The sequence below is a fragment of the Oryctolagus cuniculus genome, chromosome 11 (assembly GCF_964237555.1).
Source record: "Oryctolagus cuniculus chromosome 11, mOryCun1.1, whole genome shotgun sequence".
Classification (NCBI taxonomy): domain Eukaryota; kingdom Metazoa; phylum Chordata; class Mammalia; order Lagomorpha; family Leporidae; genus Oryctolagus; species Oryctolagus cuniculus.
Window position 1 is genome coordinate 109,092,777 of NC_091442.1, and position 13,978 is coordinate 109,106,754.

A 13,978-nucleotide genomic window follows, 5' to 3' on the forward strand; every position below is an offset into this window, starting at 1 on the left:
CCATCCTTCACTGCACTCCCAGGCCATAGCAGAGAGCTGGCCTGGAAGAGGGGCAACCAGGACAGAATCTGGCGCCCCAACTGGGACTAGAACCCAGTGTGCTGGCGCCGCAAGGCGGAGGATTAGCCTATTGAGCCATGGCGCCAGCATATATATACATGTTAATGAATTTCCATAAAATGGACACACTCACATAATGAACACATAGTTACAAAACAAACAGAAGCCGCCACCAGCATGCTATCAAAACTCCTCTTGCACCCTCACAGTCATTAGCCACCCACTCTACACAGGCAACTATTAGCACCACTTTTTTTTTTTTTTTTTTTTTTGAGAGGCAGAATAACAGACACGGAGAAGTCTTCCATCTGCTGGTTCACTCCCCAAATGGCCGCATCAGCCAGAGTTGGGCCAATCTGAAGCCAGGAGCCAGGAGCTTCCTCCGTATCACCGTTTCTTATATAATAGATTAGTCATGCCTGTTTTTAAATTTAAAAGGAACTGCCAGTGCAGTTGGGGCGTAACTCTTTTTCCCTCCAATATTCTATACTGGAGATTATCTATGATATGATACATAGCAGCAATCCATTATTATTACTGCAGGGTTCCACTGTGTGACAATACTGTGATTTATTCTAATGTGAACAGATAGGGGTTATTTACAACTTGGGGCTGTTACAGATAATACCTCCATAAACATCTTTGTACGCATCAAATGGTAACACATATGTACATGTTTCTGTGGGCCATACACATGCAAATAGTAATTATCGGGTATCTCAGTTTTAATGACTACTGCCAACAGTTTAGTCTGTGCTGCTAGCAATTGTCCAGTGCCTTGGGGAGTATGATGGACTGAGTGGTGTGCCCTCAAAACCCATGTTGAAGCCCCAAGTCCCACTGTGACCATTTTCGGGAGTGAGGGCTTTCAAGGAAGTAATTAAAGTCACACGAGGTGGTCAGCATGGGATCCTAATCTGGTAGGACCAGTGTCCGTATTGAGGCTTGCTTTCTTCAAGTGTGTACTAAGAGAGGTCATGTGAGGACACATCGGGAAGGCAGGCAGCTGTCAGCAGCCAGGAAGAGAGCCCACATCAGACACCAACCCTCTGTCTTGGACTTGAACCTCCAGAGCTGTGAGAAGTTAGACCTCTGCCGTTCCACCCCCAGTCAGTGCGCTCTGTGACAGCAGCCTGGGCTGACATGTCCAGAGGAAATGTGGTGGAGAAGCTGAGCTCACCTCCATGGGTGTTCACTTTGTTTGGCATCCCCAGTTCTGGTGTCTTGGCAACTCCGAGCCCAGTTTTGTCTCCCCAGCCCCCAGCTCTTGATTCTGCCAAAACTCATGTGAGGGTCACAGCCTCTTAGTGGCTTTGGCCTGGCGTTTGAGCTTCACCCCTGTGCCACTTGCAACCCGGGAAAAGCATGGATGGAAAAAGTGCTTCAAGGGTGGCCTCTACAAATTACCATTTTGGAAATGGAAATGTAATTGGTAGTTTTTAAAAACAAACTTGAAAATAACTTTAAAAAACAAAACTCTTTTAGGACTAGCTTACCAATTCTGGCTTCCTTTTATTAACGTAGTTCTCAAACAGCTATTCAGGGGTGGGCATTTGGCCGAACAGCTAAGATGCTGGTTGGGACACTTGCCCACATCCCGTATTGGAGTATCTGGGTCTGAATCCCAGCTCTGGCTCCTGATTCCATCTTCCTGCTAATGCAGACCTGGAGAGGCAGCAGGTGAAGGCTCAAGTAGCTGCTACCCACGTGGGAGACCCAGACTGAATTCCCCGCTCCTGGCCTTGGCCTAGCCCAACCCAGGCCATGGTAGGCAACTAGGAAGTGAACCTTAGGACAGAGGTCTATCTGCTATCTGTCTCTCTAAGGATCAAAATTTTTTTTTTTTTTTTTTTTTTTTTTTGACAGGCAGAGTGGACAGTGAGAGAGAGAGACAGAGAGAAAGGTCTTCCTTTGCCGTTGGTTCACCCTCCAATGGCTGCCGCACCGCGCTGATCCGATGGCAGGAGCCAGGAGCCAGGTGCTTTTCCTGGTCTCCCATGGGGTGCAGGGCCCAAGCACCTGGGCCATCCTCCACTGCACTCCCGGGCCACAGCAGAGGGCTGGCCTGGAAGAGGGGCAACCGGGACAGAATCCGGCGCCCCGACCGGGACTAGAACCCGGTGTGCCGGCGCCGCTAGGCGGAGGATTAGCCTAGTGAGCCGCGGCGCCGGCTTTTTTTTTTTCTTTAAAGCTATTCAAATGTAGTATCTGCTACTTGTTTGTAAACTTTTAATTAATTTTTCATTTGTTTGAAAGGCAGAGAGATAGAGACAAAGAGAGATAGAGATTATCTTTCATCTACTGTTCACTCCCAAAATGGCTACAATAGCCAGAACTGGGCCAGGAGCCTAAACTCAATATGGGTCTCCTATGTGGGTATCAGGGATTCAAGTTCCTGGGCCATCACCAGCTGCCTCCCAGGGTGTGCAACAGCAGGGAACTAGAATGGGAAGCGGAGCTGAGACTTGAGCCAAGCTACTCCAGTACAGGATGCTGACACTCCAAGTGGCGTGTTAACTGCTGTGCCACACGCCTGACCCTCAGGTGGCTTTTGCACTACTGACTTGACAGCACTTTTCTTCCCTTAAGGATGTTGTACCTAGAAACCCATCCTTGGGTCCGGCACTGTGGCTCAGTTGGTTAATCTTCCACCTGCGGTGGCAGCATCCCATATGGTCACCAGGTTCTAGTGGTTCAGTGGAGGATGGCCCAAGTGGTTGGGCCCCTGCACCTGCATGGGAGACCAGGAGGAAGCACCTGGCTCCTGGCTTTGGATCGGCACAGCGCTGGCTGTGGCGGCCATTTGGGGAGTGAACCAACAGAAGGATGACCTTTCTCTCTCCTGGTCTCCCATGTGGGCATAGGGCCCAAGGACTTGGGCCATCCTCCACTGCCTTCCCGGGCCATAGCAGAGAGCTTGCCACAATGGCCAAAGCTGAGCCAGGCCAAAGCCAGGAGCTTCATCCGGGTCTCCACATGGGGGGCAGGGGTCCAAGCACTTGAGCCATCTTCTGCTGCTTTTTCCAGGCCATTAGCAGAAAGCTGAATTGGAAGTGGAGCAGCTGGGACATGAACCAGCTCCTGGGCGGGATGCCAGCACCATAAGCAGCAGCTTTACCCACTATGCCACAACACCGTCCCCAGTTGTATTTTTTGGTTTTTCTGTCTTCAAACTGAGGACAATAATAGTACTAACACCTAAGGCTATTTTTAAGTTTAAATGAGATAAAGCATCTCGAGGGCTTAGCACAGTGCCTGGTGTAGCATGGGTTTGTTGTATCTGTTTGTGAGGATTTCATTGATAATAATCAAAGACCATCACATCATGTACCTTCCTAACAGCACTGCCAGCCCTGGCCCTGTCCTGTACAGCGTCCTCAGAAGGTTAGGAAAGGCAAATGCTGAGTTTCCTTGGGAAGGAGTCTGGGGCTGGGACCAAGGGCAGGAACTGTAGGGTTTTACAGAAGTTCCTTGGGAAGCCAGCCTGCTTCACAGCGATGGGCAGGAAGGAAGGTGGTGGGGTTAGAGAACCCCCTTCTCTGGAACAGCCATTGGCCACCGACATCAAAGTGAAGCCTGTTGGTGTGGGAGTCACAGAATCGTTTCCTGAAGCCCAGCGAATCAGTCCTCAAAACACTTCCATGTGGTGAGAATCAAGACAAGGTCCTTGATTGGGTGCTGCAGAATGGGATAGTTTTCAGATGCTTCGGAGCATTTTGGTCAACACCTTTATCTGCGGTAACGAGTCACATGAGAGTAAGTACATTAGGGCTGGTGGTGGCTGGGCCCATCCGTTCTCCCTCTCTGAGTAACAGAGAAGCCGGTTTCTGAGAGGCCTGTAAATAATTCTGTTGTGAAATGGATGGTCAGAAAAGTGACTGTAAAAGTAGCACCTCTTTACCATCCATATTTACTCCATATGTGTCTTGAAAACTGTGTATTTCATTTGTTGTTGACTTTTTGGGTTTTTTACTGTATCAGTCCACAGGGCCAATGTTGGTGGGAAATTAAAATCAAGTTTTAAAGAGGCAGTTTTAAGCTGGGGGCAGAAGCAGACAGAAAAAGCAATGGTAACCTAGAAGCATAGATGTATAACAGTTTATAGTATACTGTTTGTTAGCAATTTAGATTTCAGACACAGGCTCCTAAGAGATTTGCTGCAGCAGATCCAGGTTGTGATCAGGATGTCAATGGCAGAATTTTTGGAAAAGCCTCAATTCAACTCACCGTTTTGCTCATGAGTCTAATTATCCCACACCATGGTCAAAGGAGCTGAAGTATTTTCCAAGTGCAGGTAATAGCTCTCGTCCCATGCATAATAAATTTTAAGTCTAGTTAACTCACATTCGTGGAGCCAAGGAGTGGTGTGAGTAAATTAAAACAGATGACAGTGGAGGATGGCCCAAGTGCTTGGGCCCTGCACCCCATGGGAGACCAGGAGAAGCACCTGGCTCCTGCCATCGGATCAGTGTGGTGCGCCAGCCGCAGCGCACTGCCCACGGTGGCCATTGGAGGGTGAACCAATGGTAAAAGGAAGACCTTTCTCTCTGTCTCTCTCTCTCTCACTGTCCACTCTGCCTGTCCAAAAAAAAAAAAAAAAAAAAAAAAAAAAAAAAAAAACAGATGACAGAGCCAAACTCTGTAGTATTGGATGCTAAGATGAAATTTGCATTCATATTTTTAATATGAGCGTTGGTTTGGTGAATTTGCTATACTTCAAATAGTGACTCCAGTGGACACTGTATTGGGAGAAACTGGATACTAAGGCACTTTCTGGCCGAGTTATGATGACAGATCTTTGGGAGAATGAAGTAACCCGTCAGCTGGGATCTTCTAGGCCACTGGTCCTCCAAGTGTGGTTCCCGGCCCAGCTGCATTGCCTGGAAATTCAAAAATGCCAAGCTTCAGGCTCCTCTCCGAGCCTACTCAGAAACCCTGGGGATGGCCCCGCAGTCTGATTTAAGAAGCCTTCCGGGTGCTTCCAACGCAAGCTACCGTTTAAGAAGAGCTTTGAATCACGCCCTCTTTTCTCTGGATGTGTAGGGGTACCAGAGCACCTTCCCATGGGAACTAGCTGAACACTTCCCTCTCTCACTTGCTAAGCATGAATTCCCATTAGGCATCGTATTGGGATCGTATTGCCCACCCCTTCTACGGGGTTCTAGCCCAACTCACCACCTCTGGCCAGTGCTCGAGAGCACTTTCCCAGCCAGCCCCAGCCCACCCCTGCTGGGAGCGACTGTGCAGAGGGCACCGGCCTGAAAAGCCGGATCTGTGCAGGAACAGGTCTTCTGCAGCAGCCTGGGGTGCCCGGGATGCCTGGCATCTGGTCACTCAGGAGGCCACAGTTCCTATCATCTTCCCAGTCAGTCACTGTAGTTTGCTGTTCCCATCCCCATGACAACATTGTCTCTCCAAAAACTTCAGTCAGCAGAGATAGTGGGGGTGCCGCACAGCTTCTTGGGGTCGCTGGTGGTTTGCTGCTAAAGTTTTTCAGTTAATTTCCAGGTAGCTGAGCCTGCAAGAATCAGGGAGCCCCAGAGCAGCTTACATTAGAACTTCTGTCCTCACAATGAATTGGCACTGGTTTGTCAACAAAGAAGAAGAGCGCTGAGCCACTTTGCCTTGCCTTGGGTTCTGTGCATGTGGACACAACAGAGGCTACTGTGGAAGACCCAGATTCTAGCACTAACACGTTGTGTCTCAGCTTCCTCTTCTGTTCTAAAAGAGCACAGCCTCCCCACCAACCCCCTCCACCCCAACCTGCAATGTGCAGGAATTAGAGCAGCAGCACCCCCACAATTTGCTGTGACAACTGCAAGAATTAATTCTGGAGAAGCTCAGAACAGCACCTGCCCTTGCTGTATACTCAGTCAAGGTTAGCTTTCCTGTCTGTATATAAACCTCCAACTGGACCGTAGTTTCTCAACGGAAGCACCATTGACTGTTGGGCTGGACAGCTCTTTGTATGGGGAGGCGGGGAGCATTGTCTTGTACATTATAGGATGTTTAGCAGCATCCCTGGCCTTACCCACTAGATGCCAGCAGCCCCGTGCCCCCCCCCACACACACACACCACTTTGTGATCATCAGGCAGAGTCACCCTCAGAAAAGCGACAGCTGATCAGCTTCTGGATAAAGGGGTGACTGCACGAACACATGTTAGCATGAACCCAGAGCCTCAGGGCAGCAGTTAGGATGGCATCAGATGAAGCCAGTGTCAATCGGATGGTCATTAAGTTAAATAAGTTCCACTCCTGTTGTGCATTGTGCTTTTTGTTGTTGTTGAGATTTATTTATTTGAAAGAGTTACGAAAAGGGAGAGACAGAGAGAGACCTTCCATCCAGTGGTTCACTTCCTACATGGTCACAATGGCCAGCGCTGGGCCAGGCTGAAGTCAGGAGCCAGGAGCTCCATCTGGGTCTCCTATGTAGGTGGTAGGGGCCCAAACACTTGGGTCATCTTCCACCGCTTTCCGAGGCCATTAGCAGGGAGCTGGATTGGAATTGGAGCAGCCAATGGGATGCCAACGTTGCAGGCGATAGCTCTATCCACTGTGCCATAACACCAGCCCCCAGCAATGTTCTTTTATATATCTAATGATAAGGCCACACTCATAAAAGTGACGTTAGTTATATCTCTTTCTTCTCGCGTTTGCCCTCATCCCTATTTTGTCCTTGATCCAGGCTAGTCTTTTTTGTCAAACCCCTTTGTTGCTTGTTATCAGCTACCCTACAGCCCCCCACTTTGCATCTAGCTGCCTAGCTGCCATGTGGCAGAGATTGTTCAGTACCCCGAAAACCACAAACTGCCCTCCCCTCGCATGGCCCCGTGAGAGTCGCCGAGGCGCTCGGTCCTGGGAGAGCACTCCGCCTGCACTGCCAGATGACAGCAGAGCTGAGCTCCAGAAATAGTGCCAGCGACTGCGAGTTCCTGGAAAATGTCCTTCCTTACGACACTGCGACTTGCCTGTCCCACGCACTCCACAGTCTGTCAAGACCTCAAGGGCATCAACATTCGTCCAGAAAATGAAACGGGGCTTTTCTTGATTTATTACCTGCTCCACCCACAGGGAGAGCTATTCTAATTACCTCCTCTAATGTCAGATGTTACAAAACTCTGGGAGTCAATATTTGTAGAGCTTATGAGACAGGCACAGTTCCGACAGTACAGATGCTGGCAAGCCTTTGCTTTTAAATAAATTCAGGGATGGCAAATACACGTGTGCTTCCACTCTGCGTCAGGATCCCCTTGGCAGCTCCCTAACCACTCAAGGCAGTCTACTGTACTCAACCTGAACTTGGCCTCAGATTCTCGAACCCTCAGCGGGGAGGCAGGAACGTGCTACAGTCAAGGGCAAGGACTCAGTAATCACACTTCTGCCTTCAGACCCTACAGCCAGCTCAATGATCTTGGACGATGATTTTGCCTCAGTTTCCTTATCTATAAAAATGAGATAATAATAACACCTGCTCATAGAAGCTCATTGAGTCAGTTATTACGTGAGCCACATAATAATGCTCAGTGAACACCAGCCTTTGTTATGAGTAATTGGAAGCGGCTTCCTTGTGAAATCTATGTGCCAGCCCTCTTAATAGCACTTCTTCCCTTTTTAAATCAGCTTCAATGTAACAGTGCAATTCCTTACCTCAGTGGGGCAGCCAGTTACCCTAATAAGGCCAGAGAGTCTCATTCCTGTTGAAAAACAAACCTTCCAAACATTTGCCTTCAGCTGCAGTGAAGACTGATGGGTCCAGGCTGTGGCTGGTTGGACGTAAGACCATCTCCATGCGCAGAAAGCAGCTTGAAGTACCAGGGTACTTCAAAAAGTTCACGGAAATGGAATTCAAAGATAAGTTTATGTGGGTGCCAAAAATTTGAAATCTGTGCATATGAGGGATCTTCAAAAGGTTCATGGAAGATGCATATTATAAGAAACCTATGCATGGGTTTTAGAAATATTTTTGTACCAAAATGAATTCCATCTTCTCATGAATGTCTTGACTCACATGCCTAATACTGGGTTAGGAGTGCAGTCCTCACATGTACAAGAAACTCAGGACATGCATATGGCATCGTTGGTCTTCCCATCCAGCTTCCCCCACCCTCACGTTAGATTTTATAGATACGCATTCAGCTGTGCGCCTTGAACTCAGCATTAATGTCCCCCGTGAAAGAATCTGATGACCTGTGTAAGAAAGAATTTGTGTATGAAGGAATCTTTGGCTTATGTGCAAAGGAAAAAGTCTGCCCTGGAAAAATGCAGGCCTTACACATTTAGCAGACCCTCGTGGCCACAGAAACAGTCATTGGCAATTAGGCAACTGCCGAAAGATCTGAGGCAGGAGCCCGCACATGAAACGGAGGCGGTGTGGGAGGATCACCGCCTTCTGTCTCTGAATTATGGATGGCTAAGGTTGCCTCCCCCTGTGTCCAATCTGCTCTGAGCTTTTCCTGCTGTGGACAGAGGCCCCGGGGACTTTACGCACCCCAGTCTTCGTGCAACTTGCTGATCCCTTTTCACATGAATGAAAAATGCCTTTGATTTTGAATGCTCACGTCTGTTTTGTGTAACACTTAACTGATGTGCCAGAATCATTCTGTACCTTAAAGGGGGTCTTGCACTGGATTATTAAAATCAGTCCTTCTGTGAAGAGTCACTTTGCTCACTTAAAGGATAACTGCCCTGCCTTTCTTAATGGTGCTCGACTTGTTAAACCTGGATCAGGGAAGAGAGGTGTAAGCCAGACCAGCAGCTGGAACCCAGCCAGGGCCCACCGATGTGTTGGGTCCAGCCACGAGACAGGCTTCAAAGAAGTACTATTTGCTGATCAGCTGATCTGGAGCCTGCTATGCCTTCCAGCCCTGATCTTCTTTGGGAAGCCCTGCTCCATATTGTTAATTCCAGTTAGGATTGTGGTAAGCCAACAGAGACCTGGAATCAGTGAGTCCGTGTCCTTTGTTCTGACAGATGGGTTGTTTCATTGTCTGTGGCGCTCCCCATCTCTTGAGGTCCAAGAGGAAGTTAAACCATTCATCTATTCAAACCAGCATTCTTTGTGCCTCTTCCAGGTAGGGAGTGCTCTGCTGGGCTCTGAATTGTGGTTGTGAACTAATGATGGCCGTAGGTGCTCAGAATTGGGAAGTAAGACAGAGAAGCTATAAGCGAGGGGAGGCTACCATTCACCTATGTAGCTCTGGCAAATTCCCACAAGCTCAGCATTAGGAAAGAGAGGGCAAAGTCGTGTATACACAGGGCAGGCAGCTCCCACCCTCCACACCCCCACCCCCCACCATGGTCAAGTCCAGATTGAGTGAAAGGTCTGTCTCCATGTGCTTCTAACAAGTATCACTGCTCTGGTGTTGAATCTCTAGAGTTAAGAGATTCTGGGGTTTGGTTTGGTTTGGTGCTTTATGGACCCTAAATCTAAGGTGCTGTCCCATTGAGTGTTCAGCTGTTCCAGAGCTGAGTGGTTTCAGTTCTATTCAAGGATGATTTCACTTTGTGAGGTTTTCACTTTAAATGCTGACTGAAGAATCGTGACAGTGAGACTAGACCTCTCTGTTCTGCAAGGGGACTGGACGCCTGCCATGACTTCCTAGAGTGGGATTCCAAGCAGTCAGAACAGGTTTCCCAGAGCTGGTGACTGTAACAGCACTTCTGAAGAATAAGTGGACATTTTCCAACAGAATAGAGTTGGAGGTGAGGAGGACAGGGGAGAAAGTAAGGAAGTAGAACCGACGAGACTTTGCAGATGAGAGAGAGGAAGGAACCCAGGGGGAGCACTGACGTTACGGCTTGGACAGCTAAGTGGTAGTGAACTACCAAGACAAAGAGCGACCAGCAGAAAGCCAGTGGTGGTGGTTGGGCGCCTACTGGATCCCTGAGTTGGCAGCCCATCAGCTGCCAAGGCAGGTCTGGAAGTCACTGGTGATTGAGGGCATAAGAATGAGTGTCATACACACACACCCCAGGGAAGGGAAGAGGACCAGAAAGGGAACCCTGAGAACACCAACACATGGGAGGTGGCATAGAGGGAAGAGCCTGCAAAGCAGTCTGAATAGGGCAGCAAAAGAAAACCAGAAAAGTGCCATGTCTAGAAAGGAGGGGAAGAAGAGTTGCAAAAGAGGAGCAAGTTCAAGAGTTGAAAGCTGTGGAAGGGGCCAGGAAGAAGAGATCTGAAAAGCATCCAGTGGATCTTGCAAATTCAAGAACACGGAGGGGTAGGGGCTAACAGGGCTGGAAAGGTGAGTAGAAGGTGGCAGTTTCATATGGTGCCACAGGGCTCCTCCAGCCCCTCTTAGTGGTTCCAAGAGAGCCAAACAAACCAAGGATCACTGCTGGCCTTGAGACACTGGCTAGTGTGATGGGATAGCACCCTTCCCCAGAGTTCTCTCCCCATCAGTCAGCCTGAAAGCCCCACCTTAGACAATCCACAGGCAAGTCCCCTGGGGTGACGCATTAACTAATACCTGATTAGTATGAAGACTAATGAGCTCACCTAACCCACCTTCCCTGGCCCCTGCGGGCAGGCAGAAGGAAGGTGTGAGAGCAGCAAGAGAGGGGCAAGGTGAGCAGACCCCACCCCACTGTCCCCCACCCCCTCCATAATGGGAGCTCCTGAATTTATGGAGTGGGGAAGGAGCTGATATGAGAACTTCATGTCTCATGATTTCCATGGTTTTGAGTTTGACCAATCCTTCTAGACAAGGAAACTTAAATTCATTGAGAACCTACTAAGGCTGGTCCCTTTACATAAATTATCCTCCTACCCCACCCTGTTATGTAGGCATTGTTCTCCATTTTATTCTCTTTTGATCTGATGTGATGGGGTGGGGAGGGTGTTTACATTAAGATGCAGAATTCTCTGTATTTTCTTTCTTTTTTTTTTTTTTTTAAGATTTATTGATTTGAAAGCAAAGTTACAGAGGCAGAGGACGAGAGACAAGAGAGAAAGGTCTTCCATCCAGTGGTTCACTCCCCAAATGGCCACAATGGCAGGTCCTTGGACTCGAGTTGGAAGGTCACTGATCCCTCATCACTGGGGTCGCCATCTGGGTTTTATGGCCAGAGTCCACCCCAAGGAGATATTAGGAGTTTAGGATTTAAACTTACAAGTTCCTCAGATTTTATGAAAACCCCAAACTTTTGTGACCAGGATACTAGTCTCATAGCAGGAGATCTTTTAAGTAGAGAACTCTGAAAAAAAAAAAAAGTACATGTATGCAAGATCTTTCTCTCTCTCTCTCTCTCTCTTTCTTTCTCTCTCTCTGTAACTCTACCTCTCAAATAAATAAATAAAATCTTAAAAAAAAAAGAGAGAGAGAGAGAAGTGGAGGAGCTGGGACTTGAACTGGCACTCTAAGATGCAGGTGTCCCTAGCAGCAGCTCAGGTCACTGTGTCACAACCCCTGCCTCACAAAAGAAAATCTTTTTAATGATATACATATGAAATATTTATGGATGAAATGATATTTATATATCCAGGATTTGCTTCAAAATATTCTAGGAAGGGAAAGTGGGTAGAATTTATAGATAAAAGATGAGTAATGGATTGATAATTGCTGAAATTGGGTGATGAGTACATGGGAGTCTATTCTTGTTTACAGTTCTGGAACTATTATTAATTTTCCATGACTGAAGTTCAAAAAGAGATTGTGTATGCATGTGCATGTATGTGTGTGTGCAGTCATAGAATTATGTACAGAAGAAAGTCTGAGAGGCCCAATTTGTTGTATTTTTGCAAAGTATTTTATATCATAAAGCTATGTTTGTAAGAAATTAAATGACACAAAAGAAAATAAATGAAATAAAGTAAACATAAGCGAACAAAAGACAGAAAGGATAATTCTGTTCCTAAGGTCCTTCTTTTCCTTCCCTCATCCCACTCTTAACTCTTGTCCGTCCAGATGTGTATCTGTACCCAGCTAAATTCTCCCTCTCTCCGTATACACACACATATACACACACGAAGTACTTCAAAAGTTTGTGAAAAATGCATATTATGAAAAAATTATGCATGGCTTTCAAATTTTTCATCAAAATAAACACATCCTAATATCATTTTCCAAAAACTTTTTTTATTTGAAAGTCAAAGTTACACAGAGAGAGAAGGAAAGGCAGAGAGTGAGAGAGAGGTCTTCCATCCAGGGTTCACTCCCCAACTGGCCACAATGGCCAGAGCTGTGCCAATCCAAAGCCAGGAGCCAGGAGCATCTTCCTGGTCTCCCATGTGAGTGCAGGGGCCCAAGGACTTGGGCCATCTTCTACTGCTCTCCCAGGCCATAGCAGAGAGCTAGATCAGAAGTGGAGCAGCTGGGACTCAAACTGGTGCCCATATGGTATGCCAGCACTGCAGGTCGTGGCTTTACCCGCCATACCATGCTGGGCTCTCCACAAACTTTTAAAAAAAGTCTCTCTGGTTCTGCCTTTCAAACATATGAAAAATAAAATAAACAAACATTTTTAGAATAGACTATTGAAAATTCCCTTCTTAAATACCATAACCACGGGGCCGGCGCCATGGCTAATCTTCTGCCTGCGGTGCCGGAATCCCATATGGGCTTCGGGTTCTAGTCCCAGTTGCTCCTCTTCCAGTCCAGCTCTCTGCTGTGGCCTGGGAGAGCAGTGGAAGATGGCCCAAGTGCTTGGGTGCCTGCACACACATGGGAGACCAGGAGGAAGCACCTGGCTCCTGGCTTCGGATTGGCGCAGTGCTGGCCGTGGCGGCCATTGGGGGGGGTTGGGGGTGTGAACCAATGGAAGGAAGACCTTTCTCTCTGTCTCTCTCTCTCTCTCATTGTCTATCTCTATCTGTCAAAAGAAAAAAAGAAAATTATTTTTAAAAAATTAAAAAAACCATAACCACAGCACCATTGTCATACTTAATAACAGTTGACAAAAGTCTATTACTGTCATCAGATGTGCAGTTTGTGTTCCCATTTTCCAGTTGTCTCATAATATTTTTTCCAGCTGTTTGTTTGAACTGGAATCCAGATAATTTGTATTAGTTAACAAGTTTGTAGTTTCTTATAATCCTCAGTAGTCTCTCCCATCTCCCAGGTCCCCCTCTCCTTTTTTTATTTGCTATTTATTTTGGAAAACGTTTATTTCTTCACCAACTTGAAAAGCAGAGTGGCAGACAGGGAGAGGAATGTCTAACCCCTGGTTTACCCATCAAATACTGACAATAATCAGGGCTGGGCCAGGCCAAAGCCAGGAGCCCAGAACTCCATCCAGTTCTCCCACATGGGTGACAGGGGCCTAAGCACTTGAGCCATCATCCACTGCCTCCCAGCATGAATTAGCAGGAAGCTGAATTGGAGGCAGAGCAGCCGGGGCTCTAGCCAGCACTCCAGTGTGGAATGCGGTGTCCCAAGCAGCAGCTTATCCTGCTGCACCATAGTGTCCACTCTGCAGTCTGTTTTGGAAGAAACCAGATCATGTCACATAGCGTCCCATAACCTGTCCTCTGCTAATTGTATTTCTTTAGTATAGTTCAACAGGTTTTTCTGTACTCTGTGTCTTCTGTGAGTTTGAAGATAGATCTAAAGGCTATTCAAGCTCTTCACTGCTGTGACAAGATTAATAGGTGGATGTGACACATGCCTCTTGCCTCTTTTTGTGATGTCAGCAGCCTTTGACACTTAGCCCCCTTTACTCAACAGAGAGTACAGAATGGTGGTATTCTCTCAGTTCTCCCTCCCTGATTAGCGTGGGTACACCTGTTCAGAGAAACTTCCCCTCATCGACTCTGGTTATCCAGAGGTATATTTTCTGTGATAGAGGCCACATACACATTTTTTTTTGAATATTTATTTTATTTATTTGAAAGACAGAATTACAGAGAGACGTACAGCCAGAGAAAGAGGTCTTCCATCCGCTGGTTCACTCCCCAGATGGCCTCAATGGCCAGA